The sequence below is a fragment of the Halichoeres trimaculatus genome, unplaced genomic scaffold, assembly GCF_033239565.1.
Source record: "Halichoeres trimaculatus isolate MK-OKI-2021-1 unplaced genomic scaffold, fHalTri1.1 fHalTri1_scaffold_7, whole genome shotgun sequence".
Classification (NCBI taxonomy): Eukaryota; Metazoa; Chordata; class Actinopteri; order Labriformes; family Labridae; genus Halichoeres; species Halichoeres trimaculatus.
Window position 1 is genome coordinate 23,126,193 of NW_027437185.1, and position 8,737 is coordinate 23,134,929.

The 8,737-nt window shown below is 38.5% G+C and overlaps 1 long non-coding RNA gene across 1 annotated transcript; it reads left to right on the top strand.

Annotated features, from left to right (window-relative positions):
- Window positions 1–56: 56 nt before the first annotated feature.
- On the top strand, window positions 57–6,027 carry LOC141793772 (uncharacterized). Its single transcript, XR_012598431.1, has 5 exons — window positions 57–219; window positions 5,146–5,249; window positions 5,336–5,416; window positions 5,511–5,564; window positions 5,737–6,027. It is a non-coding gene; the product is annotated as an uncharacterized LOC141793772 (long non-coding RNA).
- The last annotated feature ends 2,710 nt before the right edge of the window (window positions 6,028–8,737 follow it).

Here is an 8,737-nt window from a genome sequence, read left to right on the forward strand (position 1 = left end):
ATTAGCATAAAGGAGTATGATTGGCACATCTGGTATCATTTGTGTGTGTGTGCGAGGGTGTGTGTGTGTTTATCCATGCATGACTGGTGCGTCGGCGGAACTATGAATGGGAAGAGAGGGGTGTGCTTTCACAGACACCATAGCAGCAGTGGGATGAAGAGTGCCATCTACTCCACTGCACGTCTGCACTGAGGAGAAGGAAGAGAGGAGAAAAAGAAGGTGAGTGTCTGAATTTCCCCCAGGCATTCTGCAAATGTCATTTTTTGGGGGGGATGTATTTACCTGTCCTTTTGTCTCTGTCACTCCTATCATACATTCCCTCCTCCCGCCTGTCAGTCACTGCGTCTCTGTGCTTGATTAAACGTCTTATGCTGTCTTGAGATAAGCCTCTTCATTCTCTCATTCATAGAAAACCTCACATTTTCTCAAAGATCGAGTGCAGATGCTTCTCTCTTCACTGATTTTATTATTCACTGCTTTCAGGATCTGTGTTGGGATAGATAACAAACAGGCTTTGAATATCTTGAAATGTTTATTATCTGAACTCAATCCTGTGCTAATGGGACCCTCTAAATGGTACTCTCTGTGCCTTTGAGAGTCCTGCAGAGGAATAATGAGTAGTGTAAAACAAAACCCATCCATCAGATCAATGCCTGCACATTGCAGTGCATTAAAACAATCTGGTCAGCTGCTGGAGGACAGAGTCTGAGCTCCATGTGGTACAAATGGAAATGTTAGCAGATTCATTTGCACAGACTCTGTTATCAGGTGGAACACACATGGTCAAACTGTGATTCAGGCTCGTGGCAGCTGTGTCGGACGGCTGCTGACTATATTCATCCAGCTGGTTTGCATGTGTGTCACACCTGAGTGTAGCAGAGCAGACAGTCTATCATCATCAATTACAGGACATCATGTCCTGACCACTGGGAGTCGTCTTAATACGATCTCTTCCCAGCTGCTGGTGCAGCTTCTGTCCACATGTTCACCTCTGTGCTGTTAACCCTCAGCGTGCCTGCTAATACTAACAGCACCTGATGTTACACATAAAATATCCTGCATGTGATCTTATGTGAATGGTATGTTCAGGAGCACAAATGTGACAAGGTGACAAATTCAAACCAAGTTTCAGTTTAAGTACTTGAGCTGGTGTTATGGAGATCAGGTGACCCACAGGAGCGGAAACTATCTCCAAGTTTCAGTCATTGAAACTCGTGCTTGAAAGGATCTTCTCTATTATAATTTCTAACAAAGTAAATGACACAGAAGTGTGAAGCTCAGAAGGCTGGAGGAGTGATGATGTAAAAAGCAACACAATTGAAACTTTCCTCTTTCAAAATCCTTTCAGTGTTTCTGTGAAACCGTCGCAGAGTGAAGCACAGATTAATAAGGTCTTGTCTTAAGCTAAAGAGTTAATTAGAGTTGACCCAACACTCAAAGATTTTAGCTAAGACTCTCCGCTCTCTGCTGCTGTTTTGGATCCAAATCTCCAAAACAAAGTTTCCTCTTATGTAATGCAGATGCCCGGATGAATAATTTATTAGAGACTGTAAGGGTAAGTACTCTTGTTAAAGTTTTCCACTTTAAATTTACCCTCCTCTATTTGCAGCATCTCAGTCAAAGTGATGTGGGAAGGAGGAAAATAGAGGAAAAGACTGCAGGGCACAATATTCTGTTTGTCCATCCATGCTGAAAGAGTCCTTCAGTAGCTTTTGGCAGATGTCTTGGCATTGCTGTTGTGTGTGGGTATAATGATTTATGAGCACTCATGCATGTACTATATTTTGTTTGCGCACCACACAGAGGCATAGTGCTTTTTAGATGTGTCACCTTGGCTGTTGTTTTCTTGCTCAAGTGGATGAATCAATGGAGATTTTTTTCCTTAAAGCGTTAAGTGATTCCCTTAGGCCGTCTTTAAGTTCCTGCGTTAGTTAGTTCTCTTTCAGGTTATTTGTTGAGTGGGCTGGTCAGAGAGCACTCAGGACTCACTGAATGCCATCACAGCTCAGATTATCTTCCTCAACATCTCAACTACTGTTGTACACATTCAAAGTGAGTGCATGGAGTACAATAGCACTTTAATACCCCAGGGTGTGCAACATGTTTGTGCACATTAGGACTAATGCCTAAAACAAGCTGCACACATTTCACTGAGTCAATCAAACAGGTCTGGATCAATAAACTGTATCAGCAAATAAGAGCTTGCAAGCCTTGTTGATATCATATTTCCATGCAATATAGACTTTTAATAGACCTTAGCCCTGGCAGGTAGGTACGTACGTTTATGTAGCTCTCATTTATTCTGCATAAGCTCAGACTGAATGATGGAGACCTCAGTGTCCACTTGGTCGGATCAAAAAAGTAGCTTCTTACATTTGAATAACTGACAAGTCATTGCGTATCATTTAATTACCAGGCCACATTTTAAAAGGACTTGTAAAAATAAAAAATGCTCTGGGATTCTAGTTTATATAAGGGGTTAAAAATGTGCATCATACGGAGGCTCAAGTGCCCCCCATCCCCCAATTCTCTTTCTATCCAGTTTCTTTCTCTTTCCTCTGCCTATCTTCAAGATAAAGACATTGAAAGGTCAAGGAGTTAATATTCAAAATATAGAAACGTACGCTGTCTAGATAACATCTTATTTGTTTCTTATGTCTGATGAGGACATCTCAGAACCTCTGTCAGAGTAGGACTCTTTTCAGGACTTCAGGTGCAGCCTGAACATGTTAGGATCAGCAACAAGAGATACCCAGACCAAACCTTTCTCATACTGTGCTTGTCAAAATGGAGTTTGTTTTAAGAGAATGTGTCAATGGCTAAATTTTTATCTACCTACATATGCAGATTCCTGTTACAAAGTTACCAAAAGCTAAGCAGGCCCATTGATAGTCAGTGGATTTAGTTAAAACTTTGCTGTTATTTAACAAAAAAAAAAAAAAAAAAACCTGATGAAGTATGAAACCAGAAAAAAACAGAAAGCTTCTGTCTTAAATCTGGCTTCTTTTTCTAAATATCCTGGATACTTTTCTGTTATAAAAACAAGATTTTAGGTATTTACATGCTGCAGTAAGGGTTTAATCAGCTTAACATGACAATTTTACAAATGTCCTTGTCATCCTTTCCCAGTATTTAAAAAAAATGTTATTTACTTTTTTTAATTTATTTAAAAAAATATTAATTTAAATATTTATTTTTATTTTTATTTTAATGCATGCCATGGTATGCAGACATTTAGTGCAGATGTATTCAATGAGGGGACTGTTTTTTATTGTGTTAAAATGGAATTATCCCATACTGACTGATCAAAGAGCAATGTATCAGTTTATTATTACACATTCACAATGAAGAGACTTAAAAATAAAAAAACAAGTTTTTTTTTATTTTTTTTCAGAGAAGACGCAGATATCAATCAATCAATTCGTCAACGTTAATTATCTATGCGACAGTTCATAACAAATGTTATCAAGACAATCTAAGATTTAATTCTTGTCTGAATTCACCATGAGCAGAGCACTTTGCAGCATTTTGCAATGCTCAATGTTAATATATGTTAAAGTTTGTGAGATCAGCTCACAAATAGTTACGACAGAGCCATAAACTGTCCATATGTGCAGCCGTGCTGGGAGCTGTCCTCTTGTAGTTAGAACAGCTGTGTTTCTTTGACAGTATACCAGGTGGGAGTCTGAAGTTGACACATGATGTTGTTAAAAACTCTCAGGGGCCTAAAGTGGATTGATCAAAAGATCTTATCTCACCTGAGTTCTTTGTAATGAGCAATATTAGTGAAAAAGACAACATCGTCAACATTCTGTTATCATACCCTGCGAACAGAATCTCAGCTGTCCTCATAATATGAAGATCCAGCAGAACAGTATACCATTCAACCTTGTATTCACACTGAGATGTCAGGCAGTATTCTCTGATCTGGTCAGAAGTCACACAGGCAGACATCGACAGAGTACTAAGATCAATGGAGAATAAAAATCCCTTTCCTGCAAATTGACCCGGTCTGAGTGATGCTTTGTACCATCTCCACCAGTGTCTCTGACACCAGATACGGATCTTGCTGTGACTGTTGGATGGTCTCCATAGTGGCTTTTCATGGGTCCTTTTATGTTTTCTGCACTTTGTGACTCTGGCTGTGTGTTTGTTCATATCTGAACGAAGAAAAACCTCCATTTCAGAATTCTAAAAGTTGTTTCTTGGCTTTGTTATAATCCCAGGCATTGAAATAATAATAACAAAAAAGTCATACAAGTTATCAATTATGTAACCAACCAAAACACATTTTGACTTATTAAGACCTTTGAAGTGTACCAGAAATATCCTAAAACCAAGATGTCTAATGGAAAGTCAGGATTGTCATGCAGCACATGGGTCCATGAGGAGGCTCAGGCATTGTTGTTTCCTTATTTCCCCTCTAATTCAAGTGTCCTTGAAGAGACAATCATGCATCCGCCCATTACCCATCGATCATCCATCTATTTGTACAAGTGTGAAATTTCCATGGGCCTTGTATTGAGTCTCCTGTCCAATCAGAAGCTGTGTCCCAAACTTTCCTCAGACCAGAGGTGCTGGTAGAAATGTGAGTCAGAGCTGATCTCAAGGGCTTGTTTTTTTTTCTTTAAAAAAAAAGAGACATCAGCCTTTGTCTTAAGCAACATGTTGAGCAACTCTCTGTAAAAGCCGCAGTGAAATCTGAAAATCAAGGCCACAGCTATCAGAGAAAAAAAAAGTGTTTGATGGTAGTTGCCATTTGTTTAACAGTTTCTACCAGTAAATGATGAAAACAAAAACAAAATGAGTAACTTCAAAAACTTGCAGATTTATAAGTCAGTCGTCACTGTCTGCTTTCAAAAATCAATCTGAGAAAGATTCATGGCATCAGCAGTCAGTGTGTTACATGCTGCACTTGGTTGTAAATTTGATAAGGACAAGCAGCCAACAACAGTCACACTGCAGCAATCCTGGGTCCATAACTCAGAGTCACCATCTAGTGCTGATTGCCAGTAACTGCAACTTCTCTTTTACTTTTCTTTCTGCAAAGCTAATGACTTTTTGACAAAGGCCCCTTCATTCAGTCTCTGTTGTTACAAAAAACCACATAACCCTAAAAAAAAGTCTTTCCTTTTATTTTTATAGTGTTACAACCACAGCATTCAGGAAGATCTCAACCATCCAAAAGCAACGTCAGCTCTGAAAACTGAGCAAATCTTGGATCAGACATGGAGCACAAGACAAACGAGGTGTGTGAAAGTCTGCTACAGTGAGTAATACAGTGATTTTTCACTCAGCCTCACACGTACTGCTCTCTCTTTCTTTGTTTTCTCAGTGTCCCGCCACCACCACCTCACCTCAGAAGCACATGAAGAACAGATCCAAGTCCACAGAGGAGATGCAACAGACGAAGAAGGTCTGACACTCACGTATCTTCTAACTTATCCTGATTTATCAAAGTTACTGCCACACTTTTTGGATCTAATATTGCTCATTTTTCTTTCTTAAAGACCTTTCCTTCACAAAAATCGCTCCCAGGAGTACCAGAGATGGATAAAGCGAAGGTGAGCTGTTCAAATATTTCCATTTGACATGTCTGTGACCTCATCTTTCTTTTCTTTGGAGCATCATTCATTTGATATCAGATAATTGATGCATCATTTTACATCTTATATGACTGCTTAGAATAAAAATCATAGAAAGTCTGTGTATTAAAATGTTTTTTTCACCTATCAGGAATGTTCTGATGGCTCTGACGTGCCCTCGGCCTCCACAGAGTAACAACTATGAAAATGGAACGACCAGCTGGATTTCATTATTCATATATTAACAAGGGACATCACAAACATAATGAGTATAATAATGTACATATGTGCACAAAGAAACCTAAAAAACAATAATAGACTTATGCAGTAATGAAAATGTGATTGTTTGGAGTAAGATGTGAACTCACCTTTGTTGATTGTCCTGTAAGGAGTGTATACATATCAAACTAAATATGTGCTTACAATAAAGTGAATCTGTCCTCACTCTGCTCTCGCTGGCTTCAGACACCCAGCAGTTGTGGAAACACTGAACTAGACTCAGCTTTGAATTATATTTATTTATTTTCTTATTTTGTACTTCTGCCATGGTGTTTTAATAAGTTACAAGGTGATCTTGACTTAAACTGGCATAAGCACACAAAAAAGGCTTTGTGGGTAATCTAAGAGATTCATCAGATCACTTTGTTCAGGTCATGGCAGGAGCCAAGGAGAAGTGTTTCATTCTTCTGAGCAGAAAGAAACTGATAGAAACAATGACAGCAAAGAGAACCATCAGGTGGGTAGTTCAAATGTCTGGAAGAAAGGAAAAAAAACCAAATGAATTGCAGGAGAAATATTTGAATTGATAGACAATCAAGCTGAAAGAGCAAGAGTTAGATAAAACACTTCTTTTCAAGCTTAACATGGCCCATTATCAAAACTATTAAGTAGCATAAAGAAACACTGGCACCCTGGGAAAACCTTGACTATGACTATACAAAAAAAAAAAAAAAAATCAAATAAGAGATAAAAGATAAAGCCTGCAGTTGAGATAGTTGAAACCCTTTTTCGTTTTGTGTTACCCTGCAGCTCCTCCTAGTGGTCTCAGTCTGATAGTAAAGAAAGCACGCTGAAGTTTTCAGGACTGATAGCCACTCCTGTTCAAAGAGCACAGCTTCTCATCTGGATTTCCTGACTGTTTTGTCCAAACAAAATCAAGGATACTCCTCCTGAGACAACAACAACAAAAAACAAACAAACAAACAAACAAACAAACAAACAAACAAAAACATCAGAGATTTGAAACACAAAATAATAATTTGTTGTCTTATGATGAGGAGGCCCTCCTGCTTACATTTTTTCTTACTTCATTTTTTTTACTCACATCACCCAAGGTCTTTTCATATCTTTAATCAAGACAACTTTCTGGTCTCGCTGCATGGCTCATATTTAGTCTAAGATGTATCTTTTACTGTAAATAATACTCAATCACTTGCTTAGATGCCAGTTTCCGCAGTGTAGTTGTCAGTTTCGACAAACCTGGGAGTAAAATCCTGCTTAGCACAACGACCTAACAGTTGCAACATAAAGCCTTAAGTAAGAGCTTTAAAAAACAAATTTATTCTTTAAAGTAAAAAAAAAAATGTTCTTTACAATTTCTATGTGTTCATGCGTCCATATGCATCCTTCAGCTAGCAGTTCATACTCAAGATTTAATTAATTATCATATGTTACCACAAAAATCCATTTATGACTCAAGTAGAAGTATAGATACTAGGGTTTTAAAGACTTTTGTAGAAGTTGAAGTATCAAATCAAGCTCTTTGCTTAAGTACAAGTTTAAAAGTACTAGTTTCAAAACTACTCCAAGTACAAAGGCAAACGTTACTTGGGGGGGGGGGGGGGGGGGTTGCCGTTAAGGTCGATCTACGTCATCATAAAGATGCGCACGCATCTTGACCGCAGAGGCGAGAAAGCAGCGTTTAGCTTAATTCATTCAGACAAGTTAGCGTTTTTTAAACACTAAATTCAACCTGTTATCAGCATGAAATGTACTGTTGTTCTGTGGTTAGTTTTTATAAATGATACTATACAACCGAGGCAACGTCTATCAAGTTTTGACCGTCACAGAGCAACCGGTGTTTTGGAGTTAATAGCGACCATGCTAACTGGTGACTCGTATCAATGATTAACGGCCTAGAGTCACCAGCTAACAGGGTCACACGTTACAGTAAAACACCAGCGAAGTCTGTGAGTAAATCATTAACTCTGGACGTAGCTTTCTAGTTCTTCTATTATGAACGGGGTCTCAGACTCAGCAGTCTGTGTGCCTTTTTATTGGTCTGGGAGGGTTTCTGATTTGTCGCACGTTTACGTCCTGGTCTGTGACAGTCTGGTAAGTGTCCACGGATAATGCACAACTGTTGTGAGTTTAAATTACTCTCTGGGTACTAGCCGGATTTCTCCGCCAAAAACGGCTGTCCACCTAATATCTGTCCACTTGCTGATATCTTCTGTTCACTCACTGCTATTTCACAAACCTGGGAGCCGTTTACCATCCGTACAAGTGGTGATATTTATTTTAAATTCCGTTTTTTGGTGGTTAGCTCCTCCACGTTTGTTGACAAACCATTATACTCCCCAGTGCTTCTGCACCCAAGTTGCGCGCGCATCCGGCGTTGATAAACAAATAATCCTTCTATAGTCTGTAATGGACATCTTCATACTATATTACAATATGTCTGTTATGTCGTTGCTGAAGTGTGTGGCGTGACTTGTGTCATGTGTAGGTGTGATGGATCGCATACAAACCAATAGGGTGTTGAAATGGTATTATGTTTATACACAATCAAGTTGACTCTTTCCAGATGACGAGATTTTAGGAGAGGTTTTTACTTTTTTGGTGTATGTCTTTTTGAACAATGATAAGCTGGAGTGAAACATTAGAAGCAAGGGTATTTTTTAAAACGTGTGGAGTAGAAAATACAGATATTTGCCTGAAAATGTAAGGAATAGAAGTAATAAGTTGGCTAAAAAATACTTATCAAGTAAATTATAGATACCTTTTTTTTTTTTTTTTTTTTTTTTTACTTAATTAAGGCAACAAAATACTCTTACTTAGTTACTTGACACCTCTACAAAAATAACATTGAAATACAAGGAGACCTTTGCTATGTCTTTCAGATAGTCTGCTTTTACAATAGCCAGAACAGA